This window comes from Heterocephalus glaber, unplaced genomic scaffold (genome assembly GCF_053883595.1).
Source record: "Heterocephalus glaber isolate CG9 unplaced genomic scaffold, H.glaber_assembly_v1.0 deba00001481, whole genome shotgun sequence".
Taxonomy (NCBI): Eukaryota; Metazoa; Chordata; class Mammalia; order Rodentia; family Bathyergidae; genus Heterocephalus; species Heterocephalus glaber.
In genome coordinates, this window is record NW_028258317.1 from 24,403,938 (window position 1) to 24,418,634 (window position 14,697).

Below are 14,697 nucleotides of genomic sequence, written 5' to 3' on the forward strand. Positions count from 1 at the left end.
TGAATGCATTCTCCAGGGATAAGTCTGCTTTCATTGGTACTCAGAAATTCTTGGGTAACTGTTAAACTGGAAATTGCTTTTTGTAAAAAAAAAAAAAAAACCCTCCAACCTATCTCATATAACACTTTAAAAGTTAAGACTTACCTTTCACATAATCACAAGCAATCTGCAGGGTGAATGATTCTGATTTTTTACTCTTCCAGAAGCAGATGGGTTGATATAATGCCAGCCTTAAATAGGAAGATTTATTTATAGCCTTAGCAGAATGAAACAAAGAGCTGGCATAATCAAGAGAGTACTTCACATTTAAAGGAAGGATCTACCCTTAGTATGCTAAATTGCCATTAGGAGATAACAAAAATGCAAATTTATGTTCTCTAGATTGGTTAACTATATTAATCCCAATAAAGTGCAAATGGTTAACTCTCCTGGCCACACAAAATGGGTCAGATTGTACACTTGATCTAACAGGACCAAATATATTTTTAAAATTTAAAAAGCAGAAATTTTGTTGCTATGTTATTTTTCATTTTGTTGCACACTTCCCATTCTGAATTGATTTAATCTACACTTCAATATAATCAATAAAATCTACAAATTATAATCAACAAAAATTAATCAGAAGACTAACTCAGGTTTGTAAAAACTTCTCCCATTCCTTATAACAACAGTGTATGTCCAGCTGCATACTGACTCAGACACACATCTTTGTGACAGTGCCAGATTGAAATTGAGTCATGAGAAAACTAGATGCCATCTGGAAGAAAGGATGCTCTCTTCCTTCGGTGATAAAATTAGATGCATCATACACATCTGGGTCACTTGATGAGCAAGACAGTTGTCTTCACATGTTTTATCCATTAGATGTAGAATGCCCCAAATCTTAATTTTAAAAACTATTGTTTATATATATATATAAATATGTGGGGGAGGGTAGTTTGATTTTTTAAGTGTTTAAAATGTAACTATTTTAAAAGTTGATAACTTTGAACAGGAGGGGAAAAGAAAATGTGTCTCTGTATTTTTCTTTACTGTCTTTATCAAAATCTCACTCTGGGAGTATTCCACAATTGGAAGTTACTAACCAACATCTTAACAAAACTTTTCTTAAAAATGCCAGATAGCTTGCTTTTGTTCTTAAAAAATTAATGCTAAAGATAAAACTATCTTGATTTAGGTTTACATCTTATTGACTGTTATTATTGGGTAATTGTGTGGGCATGTTTTTTTAACATGTAAAATTAAGTGAACTTATTTACATGTAAAATAAGTTAGAACACATTTGCTTTGCTGATAAAAAGGGCTTAAGCATCTGACATCTCAGCTGAATCCATTGGGCTATTATTAAGAAATGAAATGTAATAAAAGGTAATTGGAGTCATATGGAAAATATTTTCTTACTGAGAAAAGTAGGTTACATGAGCCTCACGAGGAACAGAAGGTTGTTAAGTTGTGTTAGCACTATATTGATGAAATATTCTACAAAGCTGTCTGAAGGGGCCATCCAGCGGACTCCTGTCCCAATGGTGCAGTGAGTGGAGACCATGCAGAAAGCAAGCAGGAGACAGGCTACCAGGTTCTTCATTTAAAGTCACAAAGGGGTCAGGTTTGACCTGCTGGATATTAAAATCTATGCACTGTCAATGCTACTATAAAGATATTCTACTTTAGTGAAAATAAATCTTCTCTCACTTACAAAATGATCTCAATTTCATTTGACTTGGAAGGGTTCAGCAAGCCATACCTACAACATCATTTAGTTTGTGTTAGTTTTCACTCAGCCAGATTTTCATGATCCAAAACCTCATATAAAGTAGAAAGGAATGAACATTAATATTAAAAAGAAAAAAATTGTCTTCAAGAACATTGTAATGAGAAAAAGTTCTCTAGTGTTAAAGAAGAAATGAATTGAAAATTTTAAAATTATTCCTGTACAGTTTTCCTGCTGAGAGGGAAGATGCTCCTCTTCCTTTTGGGCATTTAAGGGAATGGGCTTTGGGGAGATGTGCTCAGGTAGCTGTCACCAGCTATCGCATTGTCTTTTCCCCCTGCTATTCATCCAATGCCTTCCAGTGAAGGGGATGTAGGTGTAGGTGGAAGCACAAAGCTGACAGTAATGGTGACTGGAAGATGTATTTGTTAGATGACAAGAAAACCTGAGATTCACCTCTAGGCAGCAGCAAACACACAAATTCTGAGGCTGCTATCAAGAGATTCAGAAAAGACTGCTGCGCTGTTATTTAATTGCAGAATGGATAGTTTGCCACCAGACGAAGATTTCCTTTTCCTTGAAAATGTTTTGGTAATACCAGAGCTGCTTGAGCAGGAGTCAGGTCTCTGACAGTGAGCACTAAACTAGTATGACTAAAACAAAAGCTATTTCCCTTAGACATAGTTCTGAATGTATTGCATACACATCTTTGCCAACTAATATCACAGGTTTGCTTATCCAGGAAACTTGTTGATCAGAGTTAAGATGGTTCCAACACTATGACTTATTCATAAGTAATGGGAAAGAGATAATTCAGTGATATCAAATTATTAAAAAACTCAGCAACCTGACTCCATATTTGTAAAGAATTTCTGGCCATGTGTTACTTCATAAATTTATAAGTTCATCATACTTTTCTGTTTCCATTTTTGTGTCTTGTTTTTCTCATTTTCCTTCCATGAGCATACCTAGCTGTCTGTTATTTGTCATTTGACATAGTCAAAGAGAGTAGGTAGGAACCCATAATTTATATTTAGGGCAGATAAGTCTATTACATAACCCTATATTCTTAATTAGCTTATCATCAGACTCAAAACACAAGGCATAAAGATTCATGTCCAAAAAAGCCAAATTAAGGAGAAGACAGATAAACCTCAGCAGAAATTCACCTGGTTTTCTACTACTGATTGGTCGAAAATCTGAGACATTGGGTTCTAGGGCTTGTCACTCTAGTGCCTTTCATCAACTATTATAAATAACTAATGCAAAAATTGTGACCCTCTACAAAAAATCTTGGACTGGGACGGAAAACCCTTGTTATAGATATGCAGGCATTGTTTCATTCCATAATACCCTGAACTTGATAAATCAGAACATGTCAATAAATCTCTCTAAATAGTACATGTATTTTAATGCCAGATACACACACACAAATATACTTTTATACTATGAGTAATATCGATAAAACAGATGAGGAAGAAATGGCAGAGGAAGATATATGGCCTATCTGAAGATTCTCGCTATTCTGCTTGAACACCAATAATGAAAACAAACAATACAACCCAGTCATTCAGAAGTCAGTGTCTGATATTTGAAAACCCTAGGAGAGTCTACTAGTCTAACATGCTACTAGATAGATTGCTTCTTTGATTGAAAGACTTAAATCTTGTATGTGATTGCAAAAGTTGTATCTATACTGTATTTTATTATTTTTATTTTTATATTAGAAAATGAATCTATTTACCAGATCTCCCTCTAAGGCAAATATTTTTAAAGCACAGCCTCACTAGTCATGTTATTCCTTAGCACAAGAGATTGCACATTCTGGTACTGCAGCACAAAAGCTATTCACTACATCTAACCTATTCATTTAGCCAAGGGCTATTAGCTACATGTACAAAAGACTAATAGGTTACATCCATTATAAACATTCAGAGCGCTCATGAAAGTTAAGCAAATATTTCTTTAAACACACACTCATACAAACACACTATATGGCATCCAGAATTCTTATGGCTCACAATATATCTTCTCAAACATCCTTTAGGGAATTACTTCACTGGGCCCAGAACAACTGTGTAATGCAAAGAGACAACCAAGTCAGCTTCACCATCCTGATCTATATAAACTCTTCTATATCAGCATTCCAGTTGCCTGTACTTGACTAGTCTCAAGAGCCCTTCATGGCAATGCTTGAAGAAAGTTACTGATATTACATAGGTTTGGCTTCAATATAAAAACACTGGTTTGGGCCCTGAGTCTTCTGGAATGAAAAAAAGAAAAGAAAAGAAAAGAAAAATAGGTTCAAAGAAATGGAAAGTAACTGAAAAATGTCTGCTGGTTGGTAAATGCAAAGAAGTAGTTCATTGTTTAGGTAGCTCAATATTTTTTCAAAATAGCATTTTATAAGAACTGTAGAGCCCAAGTTTTTCACGTGAATGGTAAAGAGCAAATAAGCATATACAAGAGAATTTTTAATTGTATAGGAAAATGGATGGTGTTTGTATGTTGCACTGCCTCTCATAGTAATCTTGGTTTGGGTTCCAAACCAATAAGTAACAAATTCTATATTGAAAATCATTTTAAATGTCTTTGTATTTATATGTTTTTAAATGCTGTCAATATTAGCTCAAATACCCACAGAAAATTCAGGAAACTACTTCCTTATCATTTTTTATTAAAAAATTGTCCATCAGATTTCTCTAGATTTTGTTTTAAAAGTTGTAGAAAATTTAATTTTCCACATATGCAAGCATAATCTCTTTCATCCATTCATTAATTCCTTTATTTAATCATGTAATATCTACTAAATATCCATGATCATAGTGACTTAACAGCACATCAGTAAAGCCATCAAAATGTCTTCAAACTTTAATCCATATTAACTTTTTGACTTCCATATTGCTCATGACCAATTTCTCATTCTATCATACAAATCATGTGGTTTAGAAATGGCCCTTAATGTCCAACTGACCAGGCGTGAGTCTGGCATTAAGGACCTACTCGCTTTAATGATCCACTCTCAGGGAGTCAGAATAGTTAAGTATTAAAAAGACAGGGATCTAGAGTAAGAGTCCCCAAGGCTCTGTCACTGGATTCGTGTTTCTCTATGGGCAAGCTACTGAACATTTCTGCGTCCCCATCTTGCAAAATGACCATAACACTACCTACCTCACAAGGGTGCTGTGAGGCATACTGTGAAAAGAATGAGGAAACGACACATAGAATTGAGAACACATATTAAAGGTGCTATAGAATTTAGAGTGACTACAAGGAATCAGTGGGTATGAATCCCTCCACCCTGGGAGCCACAGGTCTGCCAGGATATGTTTCCTCCCTTTATGGCTAGAGACTAAAATGATACTGGCATCAGTTGGCTGGTTTATCTTTAAAATCACTGACTTCTACAAAATAACATTCTCATCTCTTCTTGAGAGATGCTAGTTTGGAAAAACTATTAACTTTAACAACGTAGAAAAATAATTCACTTCCAGGCACTAGGAGTAGGGGAAACATTCATTTCAATATGAAACAAGAGTTTGAATGGATATCTTCAAGGGGATGCATTTTAAATTGGAGAAGGTTTTTTTACCTAGGGCTTTCTGTTGTTTTCAGTCTGACTCCCCAGTTTTCTATACCACTGTTTTAACATACATCCCTTTTCCCTTTTATTGGAAGGGAAACTATAATCTTCATTTCATGATGGTTCTTTTCATTCAGTCTGTTTTGCTCAAAGGAAAACTTCTTTTGAAGAACTATTGTAATTATTTTCTTAGAGGGCCATTTGAACTGCCATATTGTTTAACTAAGCCCTATTGTCTTGGTGTCTTTTGAAACTGTCAGTTGCTTTAAATTATAGGGGTGGGAGGGAGGAGCTGATAACCACATTGTTGTAACTGATTTGTATGTTTGAATTGTCTTATCAGAAAATAAGGTTATGAATTCCATCTGTTGAGACACAAAAATAAAATACTTTCCTATAAAATGTATTTTAAGTGTTCTAAAACAACACTCATGTTTCTATTATTTTTTATTTCATTACTACTTTTCATTATTATATATTATAATAGAAGCTTATATTCATTGGCATCTTAGTCCTTGGATATCTAAGCTTGAGGGAGGGCAGTAAAATAAAACTGTTCAAGATTTAGAGTTGAGATAAATCAAGAATACACCTTTCTGACTATTCCATTCAAGGCTGACTCTGGTCTTACATGAGATAAATAAATGGGTGTGAAGAAATGGGCCTTTCAAGGTATAAGGTAATTTATCTTTCACTCACACATACATATGGGTGTGTAAAATATCACCACAAATGATGGGGAAATTGTCAAGAAATGTGATTTCTGTCAGGAAACTGTAAGAAATGAGATTTTTAAAACCAAGCTTAATTGTTTTAAAAAATCCTGGGGACCAACATTCTGCCCAGATAAACAACCACTACCTCCCATCAAACCTCATAACACTGTTAGTGTCTTAGCTCCGGCTGCCATAACAAAATACTGCACACTGATAGCTTCAGCAAAAGAAATTGATTTTCTCATGGTGCTAAAGGCCAGTGAGTCCCAAAGCTAGGTACAACATGCTCAGTGTCTAGACGAACTCTCTCTTAGGTTGTACATGGCTTTCTCTGTGTCCTCACATAATCTTTTCTCAGTACATGAACATACAAGTGCACACATGCACACACACACACACACACACAGAAATCTTCCCCTTCTTATAAAGATACCAATTCTATTAGATCAGTATCCTATTCTTATGACCTCTTTTAACCTGAATTATCTACTATCAGCCCTATTTCCATACACATTGGGGGTTAGGGTATAAATTTAGGGAAACACAATTCAGACCATAGCAGTTAGTTTCTCCACATTGATCAAAGTATTATATTACCTTTATCTACCAAGAGTTGAGAGATGATACATTCAGAAGACAAGTAAGAGAAATCAATATAAGGTGGAAAGATTCCAAGGAAAGATGGAATAGAAAATGATTCTAGCAAATATTCCTCTTTATATCTTCTTACTTTGCTACTTCATGACTCTTCAAGACTCTGGCCTAGGGGTCACTAAATTTCTGTAATTACATGTGACTTTTCATTCTATATCACTAAAGTCCTTAAACAGTCATGTCCTTTGATTTCTTACTACATATCCCCAGAGCTATATTACTCTTTCTCAACAATCTTAACCACTTAAATTTTTTGTTGTCATTTAACGTTATCATCTTTCCAGAACACCCATCCCTTATCTGACATTCCTCCCAAACATATTAAACCCTTCTTTAATTATAACCCTATCCCATCTGATATAACAGTATTTCCCTTCTTTTCATGAGCTCACATGCATGGGCAGTTCCACCATTGTCAATATGTAGGGAGATGTATTCATACGAGCAAGACGTGGAAAACTTAATATGTTTCTATCTTAAAAGGAACCATAGAATTTACTGATTTTCTGAGACAGTTTGCTAGTGCTGAAGTTCCCCAGGGATTGAAATGTTGCAACCCAAACTGACTGTTTGAAAAAAATAACTGTGTCAATAAAAGTCACTTAAGATGCCCACAAGTTCTACAGCCTTTCTCACTGGTGAGCAGACAGAAGAGAATGAGGCTGTTAGCTCCAGTGGGATAGGCCAGCATTTGTCAAATGTACTCACGTATACTAAGGTTCCCAGTGGAACAAAATGCTATCTAATATCTCTTCCTCAAAGATTGCCTCACACCCTGAAATCAAAGTTCTGGAAATTGGAGAAAAGTCACAGAGAAAAAGTCAGGGTCCTTAGAAAATGACTTTGCTTTGTCAAAGATTAGACTTGTGTATACTTAGCTTGCCTCCCTCATATGAAACACTCTGTCCTTTGCCTTTCATAAACATTAAAGGAGTTAAGGGTACTGATTTACCTTGGTCTTGGTAATTTCTGAGCCTGGAAATTGAATTTCTAAAGCCCTCACATCCTATTTGGGTACATTTGACCATTAGCTCAAAATCACTTTTTCAAAGTAATGTTTGGGCCATGAAAAGACATACGACATTCAAATAATTAAGAAAGATCCCATAACATTTGATTTTTTCTAATTATAAAATATATGCTTCCTCAAAACAGAAATTTTGGGAACTACAAAAGATCAGGGGAAAATTTTTTGATACTCTCATCTTTTGAAGGCAATCATATTTATTATTATAGTAGAACACCTTTTGGTCTTTTCAAAATAACACACATTTTAAAACAGAATAGTAAAATGTTTTACTATCACCTCCAGGACAATTCTTACTCCCGCTCTTTCTTCTTCTCCTTTTCCCCTTTCATCTATTTCTCCTCTTTTCCCTACACATTCTCTCCATTAAGCATCCCAGAGATTCTTAGAAGTGCCAACAAAATAACTTCTGCTTCCCAAGCAGAAACAACCTGTCTATCCTCTTACCCAGATGCTCAGAAAAGTATCCTAAGAAAGTCTTCTATAGTGACCATGATGAGAGTTTTATCTTTTAAAGTTTTTTGTTGTTTTTTTTTTGTACCAGGGATCAAACTCAAGACCTTCCCCTTCCAAGGCAGGTGGCAGCACCACTGAGCTAAATCCCCGGCTAAAGTTTATTTTTAAAAATCACTCTTACTCATACTAGCTTATATGATCCTCTTTGAAATTTATATATCAAACTAAGGCAACAATAGCTAATAGTTACTGGGGACCTACATATTTGACACTTGACAAAAGCAGGCCTATTAATCTTCCCAGTAGCCCTAGAGGGTAGCTTTCTTGTACAGGATTTTCAACCAGAGCTGTCTGTCTAATCCCAAAACTCATCCCCTTTCCACTATGCCAAGCTGCTTCCCAACTCTGAAACTTCCTAAGAGGAGTCAAACCTCATAATCACTGCCCAGTCTTCTAATTACTGGTGTTATACATACACCATTCAGCTTCCAGAGCTCCCTTTGCTATTATATAGTTGAAATTTGTTTCCTATTTTTTTTATTTTGAAGTTCAGGCTATCCTTGAGCTCACTGTGTAGCTCAGGCTGTCCTAGAACTCACAGCCATCCTCCTGTCTCGGCCTCCTGAGTGCTGGGATTACAGGTATGCACCATTTCACCCAGCTCATTTCTTATTTGTTCTTTCTCATTAAAGCTGTCCTAGATCCTGTATTCATCACTTTGGTGTCCTTTGCAATAACATCCATTCAGCTAAAGTCTCTTATTATTAACATAGTTCTAACAAAGAATGCTTTGAAAATGCAAATTTAATTTAATATTAAGACCTAAATGATAGTACAGTGTAATCTTTGGTTGCCTGCTTACAAAAGCTTATTGGCTATCTTAAAAGCCAAAGGGATATTTTTCTTTCCCTGAAATAATCTCTTGATTGCTATCACAGCCACCACAAGAAAAAAGGTTGTAACTTCTCCCTGCTTTCAAAAACCTTCTACACTCATGATAATAAAGCCCAGTCTTTTTAGCACCTTGGCAAATTGGTTAAATAATCCAAATACAACAGAATGGTCTGCTTTTCTTCTGATATAGTTTTCTTGATGAGAATGAGATTTTCCTGGAATTGAAGTAAAAGATAAAAATTTGGTTGCACCTCTAGTTAGAGGGAACCACACTTGCTTTTTATAGGGAATCATTTCTGTCCACTCTGTAGAATTTCAGTTTCTTATAGAAAAGCTTTAAATATTGGTATAAGTGGAACACAGAAGAATCTTTGCCTAATTAGAAACATTGAGTAAAACTGAAAATTTCTGCTAATTATGAAGGGAGGAAAGGGTAGTGGAGAAAGGGGGAGGGAGGGGGATAGGAAAGGGGAGGAGAGAGAGAGAGAGAGAGAGAGAGAGAGAGAGAGGGAGGGAGGCTGCTCACTTTTCTCAAAGGTTAGTGATACAGATGGACATGGTGTAGCAACTGTAGCCCAATTGTCAACCACCTCCCCTGAGAGGATAAAACTCCCCATCAACACAAAAGGAAACATGATTGACAGTGGTGGCCTGCTGCCGTTGAATAAAGCCATCTGAACACGCCACTGGAAATCACCTCATCCTGGGGCAGATAAATAAACATGCATAGAGTAATTCCAACACAGAAAACTTAATATATTATTTAGATTTCCAATTAAATGTGTGTATGTGTTAAGCAGAGACAAGGTTGGTTGTCCTTGTGCACTTTCACAATCTTTACAGTGCAGCATGAATTATTTATGTTCCTCTTACCTTCGTCATTTTGCCACAGCAGACTGTCATTTGTCAGAGTTATTGTACACATAGTACTCTTCTCAAATTCCTTACATTTTCACATGTTGTTGGGTTGTTATATGGAGAAATCTAGAAAACTCTTGGGTGCTTTCTTTGCATTAGAAATAAATGAGCTGATATTTGCCAGCTTTGTACATTATCCTCTCTGTTGCTTAATGCCAGACACTGAAGATCCTGCACTACACAAGACACCTGGGAAAGGAGGTTGACAAGCCATTAGCTTTTTCTTAGCATTTCTCTGTCTGGAAGTCATTAGCAAGCCATGTCTTCTTCTAGCCTCTGTCAACTTTTTGAAGTAGAAAACAAGGTTAGTGCCTCAGCTTTGTGAAGGGAAACTGGGCCAGGCCAAAGGCCCACAGACAGAATGAGGAAGAGAGTTCAGACAAAAACAGTGGGAAGTCAATAGCTCACTTGTGCTACCAAGGAGCAGTTTTCCTGGGAAAAATGTCTCCTTACAATAGGCTGTCTCTAGAATGAAAAACTTTGGGATTGGGCTTATGTAGACAGTTTCACTTTTTGAAATATCCTCAAGGAAAGAAGATAATGTCATATATAAAAGTCTCTCTTGAGTTTTGTGAAAATTCTTACAATGGTGAGCTGTATAAAGCCCACATCTCCATGGTGAGGGATGCCTAACACACAGCTCTGTATATAGCAGATGCTCAGTAAGTGCATGCCAAAAGAATGTGAGAATGAACTACAAAGACAGGAAACATCATAGTGAAGCTTATTCATACACAAAGAACAGGATCTTATCTACATAAAAAATTTTCCATAAATTGCTTGCTTTTTGTGGAATTTATTTCTGTATATATATATTTTTTTCTTGGTGATCAGGGTAGGTAAAGTATTTTTATTATAAATTTCAGGATCTAAAAAGTAATTTGTTACATCGACTAAGATAAATCTGAGATGACTTCTTATCAAGCTTGTGGGCCCTGCAGAGTCACTGTGCCCCTCAGCTGTGAAAGGACACAGCCCCACCCCTCCTGAAGGGTGGGATCAGCCATGCTGCCCCTCAACCGCACAGTGGCCTGGGTCCCTCCAGCTTCTTTCCCTTGGTATCTGGGCTGTGAAGAGTTCAGGTGAAGAGGCCTCCATACTGTGAAGGCCAAACTAGAACCTCACGGTAGCCTCAGACTTGAAGTTTAAGCTTTTTATTCTCACTTTAAATTTCAGTGATATTTGGGATTGATAAAATATTTATCATTTTATTTCAAAGATAGCACAGTTAATATGTCCCAATTCGCTCTGTAAGTCTGAGGACAACAATCCTCACTTACCACATAATAAGAGACCCACAGAGCTGGACAACCAGTCCTGGGACAGGCCAGATACTGGAATGTACTGACCCAGGGCCAGACAGCAGCACACGACCCCCGAGGTGCTGGCAAGTCAGTCACTACAAGCAAGTGGGGTGACCATGACAAAAAGGGCTTGAAGAGGCCCCGCTGGTCAGGTCACTCCCCCCGCCTCTAAAGACAGATGTCTCTGCAGCCAGTAACTTACAGGTTAGGGAACCCTGGGCCTGGTCTTTTGTTACTGTCTATTTAATTCTTTCAAGATTCATAAAGGCAGCATCTCTGCAAAGTGAAGCTGCAGGAAGCCTCGGGGGCTCATCGGGCACGGCGGAGGCATCGGCAGACGACCCCTCTCCCACAGACCGGTGGGGAACATGGGGAGAAGAGCAGCACAGTGCCTGTGGGGTGGTGCGACCCAGGGACAGCGCCCTTACACTACAGGATGGTGGGGGAAGAGGAGGCAAAAGAGGAGCTGCTGCGGAACACAGGCCGTTCATCAGGACAGACCAAACCCACAACTAAGCCTGGGAGTTTGTACCCCGGGTTTCCCAAAAGTAACCCTCTCCTTCTAAAGCAGTGGATCTCCACAGGGGGTGACTTTGCCCGTAGGGGACATTTGGCAATGTCTGAGACATTTTTGGTTTCCTCACTGGGATGGTGTGCTACCAGCATTTAGTAGGCAGAGGCCAGGGACGCTGCTGACATCCTCCAGTGCACAGGAGCCTCTCTAACAGGGGAGCATCGAAACGCCAAGAAACCCTGTTCTACAGGGAGTACTTTAGTCATGATTCTGAGTCTAGCATGAGCCAAGGCCCTTGGAATTGACGATGAGATCATAGTGAATGCACTCTATCTACCACTGGCCCCAGTGTGTGGGTCAGGCCACTGCTTGTTGAGCAGACATCCCCAATTCTCTCAGCATGTTCCATAAATGTCCAATCAGATCCTGGCAGCTCAAATTCCAGCTAATACAACTAAAACCTTAGACCCTTTTCATCTTCTTTCTCTTCTGAAAAAGCCACTATTTTCTTCTCAGAGCCAGGGTGACCCCAACTGCCACTGCCAGGAGGGCCACAGCAGCAGCCCCTCTGAAGAGCAGTACACTAGCCCTCAGGCACGGCGAGGGCCTTCACCTCCTGGGCAGGGGGGCACTCCCTGCTGAGCCTCTCCTTCCTCACAGGGGCCTCCTTTTCCCTCAGCAGTGAAGGGGGCACCCCCTCATCCACTTCATGAGGCTCCATGGTGGCTGCTCTCACCTCTTCTTCACTGAGTTCTACCAACAGAGACGGAACAGGGCTGACTTCCTCAACTGTGATCACTTCCGAGTCAGGTTCCCTTCTCTGCACCAAAGAAGTGGCAGTGATGTGTGGAAACAAGGGAGCAGGGGCTCCGGGCAAAGCCTCTTGTGGCTCCCTGGTAAGCACGGCAGAAGCAGACCCGGCCACCTCCTCCGCAGCCTCAGGGATCTCTTCTTTCTCCACATGCACAATATCAGAGTTGGAAGAGTTGTTCTCACTCTTCTCTCCAGCTCCGTTGCTATCCAAGCTTTTGACTTCTTCATTGCAATCTGCTGCCAGGATTCAGGGCTGAGGGACACTGGGAGGCTTTCTGTATGCCAGCTCTGGCTCGCTGACATTGAGACAGGCAGGCTTTCCGACTGCCAAGAGGTTGTTACTGTTGGAGACTCTGGGGGGCTGACTTGTCCAGAGTTGTCCCTGGGCAGGATGTAAATGTCATTGCTGTCTTCTGCAGCGATGCCAGGATACTCCTCCTCCTTGGACTCAAGACTGAAGACAGTGCCCCAGCCACCTTGCTGAATGATGTATTCTGCAGCATGGTCCTCCAGATACGTCACGCCATACTGCAGCAGTGCACTCAAAGGCTCTTGACCACATCTTGTCAACTCCAAAAGCATTTGTTGTAGCAAAATCAGAGGCACCAAAATCTTACTCCAGCCGCTGGCATGAACTGCAGTCTTCAGTATACATTCTTGATATGCCTGATATGTCACTGGCTGGCTGAGGAGCATTTGCAATGCTTTATGTAGAGGTTCTTTCAGTTCTTGGGACACTCTTTCTCCAAGATGGGCCAAGCAATCGTCTATTGAGCTTTCTGGGCTAGCAGGGCTGAACAAGGGAGAAGTGTGACGATCAAAGCCTGTGCTGGTGAAGGCTTCAGAAATTTCTTTGTCCAGGAATTTTAGCTCTTCTTCAATTTCAGATTTAACTTTCAATAAAACTTCTGGGTCCAGAGATTATGAAGCTACATCTAGTTGAATCCCTTGGGGTAAGGGAAGCCGTTGCACTTACAGCTTCTGCTGAGAGAGGAGCTCCAAGTAGCTGAGAACGACGTACTTTGTTTCACAGTGAAATCCTAGAGGCACTGTAGTAGAAGACGCCATTGACTTGGCTCGCAGAGTCCCCAAGAGGTCTACTTACAGATGTGTCAGACCTGGCCCTGGCCGCTGCCCTAGAAGAGTTGAAAGAGGCGGCGCAGGCGGCAGTTGCTTCCGACAGGGTCCCCCAGTGGCGATGGCTGCTTCAACCCGCGGCTCTAATCTACCGCCGTCGCCATGTTGGAGCTATTTCCGTATATTTTAATTACATACTACACACACACATATAATAGAACCATTAGAAAAACAAATAAGAAAACAAGAAAATTAATTTTCCAGTAACCTGAACATGAAGAGATAACAATTATTAACTCATAGGTTGTTAAATCAGCATAAGCCATTACATATATACATAATACATACATACATGTTTACTAGGTACTATATATTATATATGTATATAATATATATATATAGATTTAGTAAGTCTATATTGTTTCATGCACTTTTCATTTAGGATTTTACTGTGACTCTCTTTCCATAATAAACATCAGCACAGAATTCTATTAATTGTACTGTAATTTATCTAGCCTACTGTTAGACAAATTGTTTCCAATATTATTATAAATGACTGTGTACTAGATAATATTGGAAATAAGTCTTTATTCAAGCTTATGACTATTTTTATAAGTTAAATTATTGAAAGTGCAGTTGCTGGGCCAACATTAATGCAATTTTTTATGCCCTTTTTAAATAGTGATAAACAAATGTCCAGAGAGCTACCAGCTTACAAATAGGGTATAAGAGAGCTCTTTTCCCTGAACTCCCATGAGATACATTATATTTTGCTGAAAATATCTAAATAAAGATTGCCTCTCTGTCCTTTAATGTGAAGCACACATAGACTCCACTTGACTCTACACAACTGTCCTACAATGATACTAGATCCTTTGTTTGCAGTATTTTCATCATTGTATACAAGTTCCTCTCAAATTGATACACTGAAGAGGTAGGTCTAATCGATCCTACACAGTTAAATAGCTGGTCAAACAAAAATTCCACTTCTCACTTAACTCTAGGCAAGAAAATTCATTCATTTTTTAGT

General features: G+C 38.7%; 1 long non-coding RNA gene and 1 pseudogene across 1 annotated transcript in view; both read right to left on the reverse strand.

Moving 5' to 3' along the window:
• The window catches only part of LOC110347744 (uncharacterized), a 150,732-nt gene that overhangs the window by 4,945 nt on the left and 131,090 nt on the right, over nt 1-14,697 (reverse strand). Inside the window, exon 2 of the long non-coding RNA XR_002392533.2 lies at nt 145-230. This is a non-coding gene — a long non-coding RNA (uncharacterized LOC110347744). The remainder of the gene's footprint in view (nt 1-144; nt 231-14,697) is intronic.
• LOC101706795 (bcl-2-like protein 13 pseudogene) lies at nt 12,190-13,727 on the reverse strand (annotated as a pseudogene).